This window comes from Oryctolagus cuniculus, chromosome 13 (assembly GCF_964237555.1).
Source record: "Oryctolagus cuniculus chromosome 13, mOryCun1.1, whole genome shotgun sequence".
Lineage (NCBI taxonomy): Eukaryota > Metazoa > Chordata > Mammalia > Lagomorpha > Leporidae > Oryctolagus > Oryctolagus cuniculus.
Genome location: NC_091444.1, coordinates 32,063,006 through 32,077,637, shown reverse-complemented (window position 1 = coordinate 32,077,637; position 14,632 = coordinate 32,063,006). Strand labels below are relative to the sequence as shown.

At 37.1% G+C, this 14,632-nt stretch overlaps 1 protein-coding gene and 1 non-coding gene across 2 annotated transcripts in view; one reads left to right on the top strand and one right to left on the bottom strand.

The window, feature by feature from the left end:
- The window catches only part of SPATA17 (spermatogenesis associated 17), a 293,216-nt gene that overhangs the window by 70,237 nt on the left and 208,347 nt on the right, over positions 1-14,632 (bottom strand). The window lies entirely within an intron of this gene.
- LOC127483626 (small nucleolar RNA SNORA24) lies at positions 785-920 on the top strand. Its single transcript, XR_007910064.2, has one exon. It is a non-coding gene; the product is annotated as a small nucleolar RNA SNORA24 (small nucleolar RNA).

The window sequence follows — 14,632 nt, the reverse complement described above, 5'->3', positions numbered from 1 at the left end:
TTTGAAAACCTATATATGGATAAAGCTCCGCATCTCTGTATCAATTCATTTATCTATACGAACAGACTAGGGGGCTGGCATTGTGACTTAGCAGGTAAAGCCATGGGTACTGGTTTGTGTATCAGCTGTTCCACTTCTGATCCATTTCTCTGCTAATGGCCTGGGAAAAGCAGTAGAAGGTGGTCCAAGTGCTTGGGCCCCAATCATCCACGTGAGAGACCAGGATGAAGCTCTTGGCTCCTGGCTTCCACCTGGCCCGGTGCTGGCCATTGAGGCCGTCTTGCATGGAAGTCTCTCCGTCTTGCATGTGTTTCTCCCTCTTTGTAACTCTTTGAAATAAATAAATATTTTTTTTTATTTTTTTTTAACAGATCATTCACAAAAAAATTATGGCAAACAACTCTGGTCTCAGAGAAAGCAGACACAAGGCCAAAGTGATGCACCAAATGGAATTACATGAGTTTTATTGCAAAGTCTTCCTTGCTGATCTCTTCAGTGAACTGGTAGTTGGGCTTATATCATTCAGAAGACTGCATCTTCCGAGAGTTCCCAGAAATGAATTCAAATGTCAACATTTGGGGTTGTTTTAATTTAATGGGCCACTTAACAATACAATAAAGTCTGGTATCATTTTTAGAATTTCCTTTTCAATCTAAATTTAAATGTATTACTAATTGCGAAAAAAATCAAACATAAAAGATAATCTAGAGAAAATATACATCATAATGCAGGAAACAGAGTAAATTCAGAATTTTTTAATAAATATAATCAAAGGAGATATGGTATTAATGTAATAAGAGCAGGATTCATTTTAAATAAAAGGGACATTCTTCCTAGCCATAGAAGAGCCTATTTCTGTTTATTGGCAAAGCTGCTATCATTTAATTGGTATCAGATTCTTACTTGCACAAATAACATTCTTTAAAAAAATAAATAAATGAAGGGGCAGGCGCCGTGGCTCACTTGGTTAATCCTGCGGCACTGACATCCCATATGGCTGCCAGGTTCTAGTCCCGGTTGCTCCTCTTCCAATCCAGCTCTCTGCTGTGGCCCGGGAAGGCAGTGGAGGATGGCCCAAATGCTTGAGCCCCTGCACTCGCATGGGAGACCAGGAGGAAGCACCTGGCTCCTGCCTTCAGATGAATGCAGTGCACTGGCCATAGTGGCCATTTGGGGAGTGAACCAATGGCCTCTCTGTCTCTCTCTCTCTCACTGTCTAACTCTGCTTGTCAAATTACAAAAATTAAATAAATAAATAAATAAATACAAACAAAAAAAGAAAAATAAAGAAAAGGGACATTCAGAGAAAAGAACAAAGTCTGGGAAAAATATATACGTATTTCCTATATATAGCAATCACTGTGAAATTTTGATTTTATTAATTCAATATATTTATGTATTTTATATGCACTTGCTATGTATATAAAGTAAAATATCCTGCTATGAAAAATATTAAAATTTAGACTTTTAAAAAATAAATTTGAAGTTCAACAAATATTTATTAACCATTATGAAATGCTAAAATTTTTCATAAATCTCGGAGCAGTGGAGACACTAACCAGCATACATCTGGAATGTCAACATTGTAGGTGGCAGCTTTACTTGCTATGCCATAATATTGGTCTCAAGGCAAGAGTTTTTTACAAATATAAATTCTTTAATATTAAGATTAACATACAAAACTTTGAATTTATCAAATTATGGAAGTATCATCATATCTGCTTTTGGGCAAAGAGCTCTTATAGAAGACAGATTATGGTCATTTCAGCAATAATTTGCACATGGGATGGGTATCACATGCACAAAAATAAATGCTGCCCCAAAGTCCCTGAGCTTACAAAGAAGGTGCTGTGAGTTGGCTACTGCACTTCGTTTTTAATCACTTCTGAATTGCATTTTAATAATTTGTCTTTTATGTCTGAACAAAACTTGCTTTCTCAAGGGAATAGATGGCTCAAAAGACATAGATGAAAGACTAGCTATTTTCCTGCCCATGAATTAACACTAATTTAGTCATAATGCTTCTTTCTTTTTCTTTTATTGAGTCTTGATACACTTTTTTTTACTTCGAAATAAAATTATCCTGTTTTTTAAATACGGCATGAGTAAAAACATCTATAACTATGAAAGATTCAGAAAGTAATGTCAAAAGAAGAAATGCATGTATGATTCTAGTGCCTAAGAAAACTGTTTAATATATGGCACAATTCCTCTAGTGCTTTATTTCCTACTTTCTTACATGTATAATTGGATTATACTGTAAATATTCGTATATTAATTTATAATGAGCATTTTCCAATATAAACATTTTAATGTCCACATGATAAAACATCAGTTTTTACATATTACAGTTGCAACGTGCTTTCCAAAACAGCTTTAAAACAGAACATTGTGACAACAATTTGGTACAAACAGATCTGGCATGGAATATTCAGTTTAGATGATAAGTTTTCAAAGAATTACAACATGAAACAACAAAAAATTTATATAACCATAATCTTTCAAAAAATTATACCAAAACTATGCCAACTTTTAACCCTTAACTTTTTCTTTTAGGCTTCAGGAATCATCTCCTACTTCCCCTGTTCATCTCAAGTGTCACACAGGGAGCAGACAGGCACTGCACCATCTTGCCAGCTGTGCTGCACCTTCCTAAGGGTCTCCTCTGCCCCAGGCTGTGCCTTTTTTTTTAAACTGACAAAATTCCATTTATAACATATAATTTTATGTTTTATGCATATACTGTGAAATGACTAAATCAAAAGAGTTAATATATCTATCACCTAATATACTTCTTTTGTGTATGATTATGCCTTTTGCTAGCTTCATAAACTGCTTAACATTATAAAGTCATTATGGAAATCTATTTCCTTCATTCTGAATTGATGCATCACTTTTATGTATAATGAACTCGGACAATATGAGTTCAAACATGAAATAGAGCCATTCCCATGTGAACAGAAATTTCAGACCGAAAAGCTCAAGTTCAGACACTGCTGACTTCTTCAAATTAACAATAAATAGGAAATATTCTGAAGCAAAGATTTATAAAATAACAAGGAATTGGATGAAATAAGCTATAAAGGAAATAAAGGTTAAGTACAAGCCTTTTAAAACTAGGTAACTTCCCATCTTGAATTTAAACGTCAGGCTAGTTAAGAAGAGAATGGAACCAAACACAGAAAGGACTTTGGCCTCTTGGCAATGAGGGAAATCCAAGGCAAGGTCCAAACTCCCAGGCCCAGCCACATTCACACAGCAAAGCAGCAGACCTTGGCTGCTATGCCATTTAAATCTACTCGCTTTTGAAACCCAGACACACAAGAAGACACTCAGTTCAAAAATTCAAAAATAAAGAGAACAGTCTCAGGCCTGAAATGTACCAACTGAATTGGGCATTTCCTGTGAGGCACTAAACTCTGTGGGAGCTGTGTCTGACAGCTCGTAATCCCCCAGCCGTGATGGGGTAAGGTCACAAAATTTCACTTAAATAAAACTGAAGTTGGACCCAGAAAGTGAACAAAGGAACTGGAAAGGGAACTAGAAAAGTAAACACGAGGAGCTGCTTTCTGAGAGAGCAGAAATTTGCCTTTTATTCTAATTTTGAGTAGCATGTGCTCATCTATCACAAGACTAAGAAATGTGCAGCAAAAGGCACCAGACTATTACCAAATGCAACAGCTTGCAAGCAAAGCAACTGGCCCCTGGAATCAGCTCAAGTGTACCTGGGGAAGAGAGAACACACATCTCTCCACACACAAGGGAACACCAATCTGGCTCTAGAACCTTCTACTTAGTCAAGGCAAACAGTAGGTTGAAAATATGAGGGGATGAAGGGAGGCTGAGGAAGCTAAGATGAAGAGTAGACAGCTCAAGTACTGAACTAAGGATGAACTACACACTATTATTTATATTTAAGGCAATTTAAAACAGAGGCCTTTAAAAAAAAAGATTTACTTCTTTTATTTGAAAGTCAGAGTTACACACAGAGAGAGAGGCAGAGAAAGAAAGAGGTCTTCTATCTGCTGGTTCACTCCCTAATTGGCTACAATGGCTGGGGAGATGCCAATCTGAAGCCAGGAGCTAGGAGCTTCTTCTGTCTCCCAGGCCGGTGCAGAAGCTCAAACTTGGGCCATCTTCTACTGCTTTCCCAGGCTATAGTAGACAGCTGGGTCTGAAGTGGAGCAGCCAGGTTTCGAACCAGTGCCCATATGGGATTTTGGCACTATAGGAGGAAGCTTTACCCGCAACACCACAGTGCTGGCCCCAAAGAGAGGTCTTAACCAAAAAACCATTACATAACATTCAAAAAAAAAATCTCTTGGACTGACTAAAAGAGCTACATTGTCTACTCCAAATCTATTCAGCAGGAATCTGCTTTCAGCAGGTAAGCCTATTTAGAAATTACTCTTACAACATTGTCCTGTTTTGTTTTAAGAGAATATATAACTCCTATCCCCACAGAGGTAGCCTGCAAGGCCTCAAGGATCCCATGTACATAGGGACCCATCTCTACAAAGGAATTATTTACATTGCATTGGAAGCACACCTGTTCCACCCAACTGCCTTGGGTGAAGGGGTTATGGCTCATTCATTTTTTCATGTACAATGACAAGTAGTAGTCTCCCAACAATTTTTATTTTGTATGAATGCTACCTGAAAATGGTTTTACAATACCACTACTGTTTACATTTCAAACATTGTCACCATTATCCATCTCCAAAATAAAAGCAATAAACTACTACCAACTTTACTGCAATTTCTTTTTTTTATTTTTTTATTTTTTTTTAACTTTTATTTAATGAATATAAATTTCCAAAGTACGGCTTATGAATTACAATGGCTTCCCCCCATATCGTCTCTCCCACCCGCATCCCTCCCCTCTCCCACTCCCTCTCCCCTTCCATTCACATGAGGATTCATTTTCGATTCTCTTTATATACTGAAGATCAGTTTAGCATACATTAAGTAAAGATTTCAACAGTTTGCTCCCACACAAACATAAAGTGAAAAATAATAGATGATTTTTTAAATGCTGATGAAATCTTAAAAAAAAAAAAATGCTGATGAAATCAGATCAGACCTATTGTCATGTTTAATCCCAGTGAGAGTCAAGTTGGGAATTGATAATTTCTTCTTCTTTTTTTTTTTTTTTTTTTTTAACAGAAGATCAGTTTAGTATACATTAAGTAAAGATTTCAACAGTTTGCACCCCCATAGAAACACAAAGCGAAATATACTGTTTGAGTACTCATTATAGCATTAAGTATCAATGTACAGCACATTGAGGACAGAGATCCTACATGAGGAGTAAGTGCACAGTGACTCCTGTTGTTGACCTTACAAATTGACACTCCTGTTTATGGCATCAGTAATCTCCCTATGCACCAGTCTTGAGTTTACAAGGCTATGGAAGCCGACTCTTATCTTGTTTAGACAAGGTCATATTCAAAGTGGAGGTTCTCTCCTCCCTTCAGAGAAAGGTACCTCCTTCTTTGAAGACCTGTTCTTTCCACTGGGATCTCACTCACAGAGATCTTTCATTTAGGGTGTTTTTTTTTTTGTTTTTTTTTGTTTTTTTTGTTTGTTTTTTTTTTTTTTTTTTTTTTTGCCAGAGTGTCTTGGCTTTCCATGCCTGAAATACTCTCATGGGCTTTTCGGCCAGATCCGAATGCCTTTTAGGGCTGATTCTGAGGCCAGAGTGCTGTTTAGGACATCCACCATTCTATGAGTCTGCTGAGTATCTCGCTTCCCATGTTGGATCACTCTCCCCTTTATTTATTCTATCAGTTAGTATTAGCAGGTACTAGACTTGTTTATGTGCTTCCTTTGACTCTCAGTCCTTTCATTATGATCAATTGTGAACTGAAATTGATCACTTGGACTGGTGAGATGGCATTGGTACATGCCACCTGGATGGGATTAAATTGGAGTCCCCCGGTATGTTTCTAACTCTACCATTTGGGGCTTGAGCATGTCCCAAACTTTACTGCAATTTCTACAATATAACACTTCTGGACTTTTAAATGTGAACCAACATTCTTGCTCTACTAATACTCAGAGCAATGATATATACTTAGCAAACTTAGCATTCTCTTTGGATTGGAAAACTTGCTGGGAAGTTACTTCATTCTTTTTCTCTTTTTCAAAAGTGCATTTCATAGCACCACTGCTTTTTTTGGAAGGAATGCTTGTTTTTTGGAATGCTTGTTTTTGTTTTTGGAAGGAATGCCTGCAAAAATTCTGGCTATACTGGATCATCATAAAGTTTTTCTGCTTTTTCTTCTTTTTATTTGTGGCACTAGCAAATGGATTCATTTTGGTTTTCTTCCTCACAGATTCCTTTTTGTCTGTTTTCCCAACCATTGCAGTTACCAGTCTTGTCTCCTCATCAGACTTGGGCTTTTTATGGAGGCGTTCACGATCCCAAAGGGAAAGTAACTTGCCCCTACATTCCTCATCACTATCTATCTCACTATATTTCCTCTTGTTGGCTTTCCCAGAGGCAGTGTCCAGTTCCTTCCTCATTTGGGCAATGCAGATTTTCTGGAAATCTTACTGAGTCAAAACTTGACTGGTGCTGATGGTGGTAGTTTTGGCTTTCCACTCTTCCTTGGGTATGCTGTTCATCTTCTGGGAGAGTTCTTGCTGTTCTTCTTCAGAAGAGTGATGCACATCAACCCACCAGCATCCTCCTTATACTCATCAAGACTGGCACTTTCCCACCTGTCTTCATCATTTTCAGCATTGTCTTCTTTCTCAACTTCCAAAACTTCTGCTCATCGAATATAATCTTTAGCATCAAATTTTCCATATTCCTATACTCCAGCCTCTGTAGAGGCCTCTGTAGGCTTACCCCAGAATTTCTTTTGCAAAATCTACAGATTCAGTAACTGGAAGAGCTAAATCAAAGTTCTAGCAGCCATCACAACATTCTTATCTTTGTGAGTCTTACACTGAGTCAAGTCTTGGAAAAGTTCTTCAGTCATGGCTAGAGGCCATCGAGCTGTTATTGATATGCATGTGTATTCTTAAATGTGTGTATGCATGTACATGTCTACACTCAAATATGTGCATTCATGTTCATATATGTATATACAAAAATTGACTAATGATTCTTAAAATAATACTTCTCTTAAATTAAGAAGAAATTATTGAATTTTCAAATAGGAGTTGCTCAGTAAAATATAAATAGCAAATGAAAAGCCAAAAATCACAAGTAATTTTACTTTGTATTCAAATTTCAGATAATTTTCAATTACTATAAAATTGTTATCTTTTATAATTTACTTTCTATGGACAAGTTTGAACATTTTTGATTGGTTATTATTTATAGCTCCTGCCTATTTTCCTGCTGAACTATAGTCTTTTTATTTTTTATTTGTTGAGCTTTTCATTAAGTGGAACATTGAGCCTTTTGCTATAACAAAAATTACAAATATGTTATCTCAAAAATAATACCAGTTTAAAAAACATACTAAGTTGTACATTATGCTTAAAGCAGGTACTTTTCAATTAACTGAGCACCATATTAAGGAAGACATGTATTTCTCTGTGTTTTCAGTCTAATATTTTTAAAGATAGAAATCTTGCAAAAATTATCACTAAGAATGTGGTGGAATCATGTTATAAACAAACAAGTTATCACATGAATGAGCAGTTACAGAAGAATTGGCACAGGTCTCAGGAAGCAAAAAACAAAAAGGAAGCTAAAATGGATAATTAATTTCAGGGAAAACAGGACCAATTCAAATATTTTACAAAGTCTTTCTACACTAAGTATTAATATTTTTATATTATTTTCCAAATAGCAATGCCACACTACACTTATCTTTTTTCTCCTTCTCTTCCATTTTCTCCTGTTCATACAATGCAACTATTGTCACTCATAATTCTAGGTTTTTCTCTAACCCATTTATTTCTCTGCCAGATAATTCAAACCTTCAAACTATGAACTTATATTACCTATTGATTCCAGTCTAAATTCTTCAGCTGAGCTGTCAGGTTTCCTAGAATGCTCTGGGTCAGTTTAGTCTTCTGCCACTCCCTGCCTGCCATTGATGGACGTCATTTGCCTGTCCATGTTTCTTACCCAATCCTACTCCCATGCCTTTGTATGCACTCCTCTTCCCCAAATGCTGATCTGTGATACTACTTATCTTTCAAAACCAGCTTTCCTGGGGAGCCTGGTCTACTCACTCCAACTCACAATGATTTCTCTCTTGTCTAAATATTTATTCATTAAACAAACACTAAATGGATTTTTTTAATCCTATGTACTTTGAAATACATAGGAACATAGTAATGGAAGCTACATCTAAAAAGAAGTCACCTTATAGTAGATGGTAGGGAATGATAACATCAACACATTTTGTGACAGTAATGTTTGCATACGCATGTATCTATGTGGATATAGGAGGTTACTGGTAGACAGATAGGGGCTGCAGCATGGAAAAGTTATCTTCCTACACTATGTATGGCAGAGATGAATATTGAAAGACAAGTAGAGTTCATCAACACAAGAAGCTAGTGAAGCCTATTTTAGACAGAAGAAACAATACATACAAAGATATGGAGGTGAGTTAGAGCATAAAAAGGAATGTTGAAAAAATTGAAGAGTTCAACACAGCTAGAAAATTGACTTTTGTTGAAGGAAACAAAGTAGATGATAACAGCCTTATAATAGAGATGAGATTGTTCATGGAGATATGGATAGTAGCATATTTGTATCAATAGCAAAAAGATTTTTCATATTTTAACATATTAATTTACATGGATTCTGAATGCCCAATAGGATAATTATCTGGCAACAGTAAATTCTGCCTTAGGTAAATTGTTCCAAAATGGACATGGTGAAAGAGATTTATAGATAGCAGGATAAAAATACGCTGTGATGGAACAGGTCTAAGACATCAGACATGTCCTAGATTAGTTCCCTCTCTAGTAAGCCTCTCAGTGCAATACATTCACTAGGCACAAAGCAGGATAGAGGGACACTCTATTAGAAGCTGGGAATTTGACTCCAGACTACAATAAATTCTCCAATGAGATATACAAGAGCATACCAATAACTTTTTGCACAAGTTGGAGCCAAAAGAAAGTGCAAATTGGACCAAAATTCTAGAAAAATTACAGCAGAGTTTGTATAATTCTAGGGTAGGGACCACCCCTAGATCTGACCTCTCTGTCTCCATAGTTAACAAAAATCAGAGATATGCTAAGAGGCAATGCAGCTGGCTATACAGGGAGAATCACCTTAACTTTCTCATCATTGCCCAATAAAGGCAAAGCACAGAAAGCCAAGGATTCTCTCTGTAGGGAGTGTACTCATGGTGACATTTACTACTGGAATCTCCCAAGAGAAAAAGAGAAATTCTCTAAAGAGATGGAAGCCTCATCATCAGAGTCTTTGCTTCCTGCTCCTCTCCCTTCCCCCACCACTTTCTCCATGTGCCTCAAGGAGGCATAAAGCTGCTGCAGTCAGTCTTATGTCTAAATAACTAGTATGTTCAATACATGTGCTAGACATTATGGGTATAAAATGGTGAGTAAGCAGGTATCTCATCCAATGTCTCAAAAATCTAATGAAGTTTAAAAACAAATAACTGCAAAGGTGGAGAGAAAAGCTTAACAATAGAAGTACAATAAAAGAATATAAGAACAGAAGGCACTAAGGGTGATATTTACCCTGGGATTTAACTTATGGGTATGATTTAGTTAGAAATGGGAACTGGTGAAGAGGACACATGTAAGGGACCTATTTAAGCAGATATGCAGCAGTAAGAGAATACACTTTTATGGTGCTTAAACTGGTTCCTATCGAACATGCTAAGATTCCACATCTTACTTAACATCTCTAAGGAATATTATCCCAGTTGCTGATGCTGACTTCACCACAGCATTACAAAAGCTGTTGAACAGCAGATTAAGGCCGATGGCCCATTATCACATTTCTTTCTCTAACCCATGTTGTGAAATTACATGCCTTGTGATCCTTTGATATTGAAAGAGTTCTGACATTCTCCACCTTTTACTGAGAGATTTCTTATTTATAAATTACAAGATAAATAAAGGAATCTTACAAAATAAGTGATTATCAATGAATTTACTTTTTCATCCGGGTGAAGAGAAACACATAAAGGATACTTTATAAAGTATCCTTTACCTGGCATAGCAGGTAAAGTTCCTGCCTGCAGTGCTGCAAACCATGTGGATACATTTGAGACCCGGTTGCTCCACTTCTGACCCAGCTTTCTGCTATGGCTCAATCCTTGGACCCCTGAACCTGCATGGGAGACCAGGAAGAAGCTCCTGGTTCCTGGCTTCAGACTTGCAAAACTCTGGCCATTGCGGTCATTTGGGGAATGAACCTGCGATGGAAGACTTCTCTTTCTCTTCTTCTGCCTCTGCCTCTCTATAACTCTGTCTTTTAAATAAATAAATAAATCTTTAAAAAAAAAAAAAAAGAAAAGAAAACTTCATGGAAGGGCCTGTGCTGCGGCGTGGTGGGCTAAGCTGCCACCTATGATACTGTCATCACTTATGGAAACCTGTTTGAGTTCAGGCTGCTCCACTTCTGATCCAGCTCCCTGCTAATGCATCTGGGAAAGCAGTAGATGACTCAAGTGCTTGGGCCCCTGCACCCATGTGGGAGACCCAGATGAAGCTCCTGGCTCCTGGCTTCAGCCGGGCCTAGTCTTGGTCGTTGTGGCCATTTGGGAAGTGAACCAGCAGATGAAAATCTCTCTATCTCTCCCTCTCTCTGTAACTCTCTGCCTTTCAAATAAATAAATTTTTTTGAAAAAGTTCTTGGAATATGAAATTGAAAGATAAGTTTATTTTAGTGTAACAAATTTCGAAATCCATACATGGGTATACTTTTTTTCATAATATTCATTTTCTTTCTTTAAAAAAAAAAGATTTATTTATTTGAAGGAGTTACAGAGAGAGAGGTAGAGCCGGAGAGGTAGAGCCAGAGAAAGAGAGAGAGAGAGAAAGAGAGTTTTTCTGTCTGCTGGTTCATTCCCTAAATGATTTCAATGGCTAGAGCTGAGCTGATCCAAAGCCAGGAGCCAAGAGCCAGGAGCTTTAATGGGTCTCCCACGTGGGTACATGGGCCCAAAGACTTGGACCATCTTCCACTGCTTTCCCAGGCCATAACAGAGAGCTGGACTGAAAGCAGAGCAGCCAGGACCCGAATAGGTGCCCAGATGGGATGCCAGCGCTGTAGGTGGCAGCTTTAACCCACTGCACCACAGTGCCAGCACCCATAATGCTCATTTTCAATGGGCCTTTAAAAGTCCCCTGATATTTTCCATTTTCTCCAGAGTGGATGTAAAATTATTACTTTTCAAGTTTCAAGCCTCTACCCTTTGTAGACAAGAAAATGTATTGTAATAAAATGATAGAATAGCAAATATAGTCTCAATATTTGAATAGTTGAACTTGGCATGTTCAAGTAGAAGTTTATTTCTGACTTCCTTTGAGTGACTGTAAGACATTATTGTTTTTTCAGCATGTACTATGAGATAATAAATGATTAAAAATTCTCTCAGAAAAAATCAGTATTTTTCTATTTTACACCTCAAAGATTAGGAATTATGCCAATTTGCCAATTATTTTTCTTTTGTTATAGTAGAACCTCAGCACATACTCAGAAGACTATACTAAAAAAGATGACAACATCTGAGCAGCCCTTGTCACGTCTGTCATTAACACTGTAAGGGCAGTCTTCTATAAAAGTGACACGAGAGTGAGAGCGAGGCAGCATCCCAGAATTTTTCTTAACAGTTCTATCTCAAATAAGAGCAAGTATTAAGAGCTGTATAATACTCAAAATAGACTAGTTATTTAATGTGGGTTAAAGAAAGAACAGAAAAAAAAATCCCCTATGGTCTAATTATGGGAAAGGGATTTATACCCTGTTCTACAAACTTAATTTTTCAAAGGATGAAATTCAAATGGCAAACAGACACATAAAAACGCTCAGGATCACTAGCCATCAGGAAAATGCAGATAAAAACCACAATGAGGGCCGGCGCCGCGGCTCACTAGGCTAATCCTCCGCCTTGCGGCGCCGGCACACCGGGTTCTAGTCCCGGTTGGGGCGCCGGATTCTGTCCCGGTTGCCCCTCTTCCAGACCAGCCCTCTGCTGTGGCCAGGGAGTGCAGTGGAGGATGGCCCAGGTGCTTGGGCCCTGCACCCCATGGGAGACCAGGAAAAGCACCTGGCTCCTGGCTCTTGCCATCGGATCAGCGCGGTGCGCCAGCCGCGGCGGCCATTGGAGGGTGAACCAACGGCAAAGGAAGACCTTTCTCTCTGTCTCTCTCTCTCACTGTCCACTCTGCCTGTCAAAAAAAATAAATAAATAAAAATAAAAAATAAAAAAAATAAAAAATAAAAAAAAAAAACACAATGAGGTTTCACCCCACCCCAGTTAGAATGGCTATCATCCAAAAATCAAAAACAATAAATGTTGGCGAGGATGTGGGGAAAAGGTACCCTAATACACTGTTGGTGGGGATGTATAGTAGTACAACCATTATGGAAGACAGTATAGAGATTCCTCAGAGATCTGAAAATTGATCTACCATATGACCCAGCCATCCCACTCCTGGGAATTTACCCAAATTAAGTGAGATCAGCATTGAAAGAGTTATCTGTACCCTCATGTTTATAGCAGCTCAACTCACAATAGCTAAGACATGAAATCAACACAGATGTTCATCAACTGATAACTGGATAAAGAAAATGTGATACACACACACACACACACACACACTATAGAATACTACTCAGCCCCCCAAAAGAATGAAATCCTGTCTTTTGCAATAAAATAGATGCAACTGGAAACCATTATGCTTAGTGAAATAAGCCAATTCCAAAAGACAAATATGTTTTCTGTGATTTGTAGTAATTAATATACAGAGCACAAAATAATGTAATGAGTGATATTGACATTTTGAGATTTGATTATTGTTTACAGTCCTTGTGTATACTCTACAAGAACAATGGTTTTTCTACTTACTGCCTGTTGCATTCTTTATTTGGTGGAGGGTTACGCTTATGATTATAAAATAAGCTGAAAGTATATCATTGTAAAAATTAAAATAAGAAAGGAAGGAGGGGGTAGATGGGGGCATGGGTGAATGGAGCATAGGGTAGGAAGTATCATTATGCTCTAAAATACAGGAAATTTATTCATCTTAAATGGATTTAGAACTTTTTAAATAAGTTAAGGGAATGAAATTTATACTCTGTTCTATAAACTTAATTTGAAAAGCAAAGACACCAAGATTTAAAAGTTTGGAAAGAGTTGATGAAGGAATTAAAAAGAGAAAATACAGACAAAGGAAGCTGATTTAATAATTAAGAGATGATAAGAAATTTTCATGTTATAAAAGTATATCAGCTCAAAAATTATTCTTAGACTCTAATATGTTAATCATTATTAAGATATAAAAAATAGTAAATTTTAACATTTTGAGGACTGAATTCTAACCAGTTCATGTTTCATCTTATTATCAAATGGGTCAGTTCATATTAAAAAGTCGCAGGATTTTTTAAGACAAAGTACTTAGAGAATATATTTAATTGAAAAACATGAACTGTTTATGTCAATTTTATTTGAAATTGGATGAGGCACATTTAGAATTTTGGTATGTATGTTCATAAGCAATTTTAGTTCTCCTAAAAAAAAAATCATGCCTATTACCCAGTTTAACAAAAAAGAGCCGTAAAAAGTTGATTATTTGTTCTTTCTAGTACAGAATAGTCTGTTTCAGAAAAAGTAAATAAATACATAACAGCTCTTTTTATCATCTTCTATTTGAGAAATTAAAAATGGTTTCAATATATGCATCAACCACTTAAATTTCCAGTTATACCTAATATATAGCTCGTTAATATAACAGAAAGATTTTCAAACATGTTACACTCAGATGTTTTAACTAGTAGAATTTTTGTTGAAGAGATGTTAGTAAAATGAGAAACAAAATGAAATAAGAGTTAGACAGATTTCCTTTATGGACAAACATAGCTTTTATTGAGATTTTATAAATGTTTAACATATATGGTATTTTATTCTTAGAGTAGAATTCACAATTTAAAACTCATGAACAATTTCAGCAGCAATATTGACAGTATAGGTCTCTGCCTCATGGTAGAAGCAGATCAAAATATTTAAGTATAAAGAATGCAAGTGGCAAGATTATCAGTGCAACCATGAGTTTGTACTGCAAGACATCTGGCTCAGTAATTTCATTACATGTATGTAACAACTTTCTGGCACATTTTGTGCAGCCGACTTCAATTTCCACTAATTGATTGTAAAAACTCTTTTTTAAAAATCTTCTTAAAAAAAACTACTACTATGTGCTGGCATTGTGGCGTAGCTGATTAAGCAGCCAACTGCAGTGCTGGCATCCCATACCGGCACCAGTACAAGCCTTAGCTGCTCCACTTCTGATCCACCTCCCTGCAAATGTACCTAGAAAAGCAGCAGAAGTTGGCACAAGTCCTTGGGCCCCTGCACCCACGTGGGAGACCTGGAAGAAGCTACTAGCTCGTGGCTTTGGCCTGGCCCAGCCCTGGCTGTTGTGGCCTTTGGGGAGTGAACCAGTGGGTGGAAGA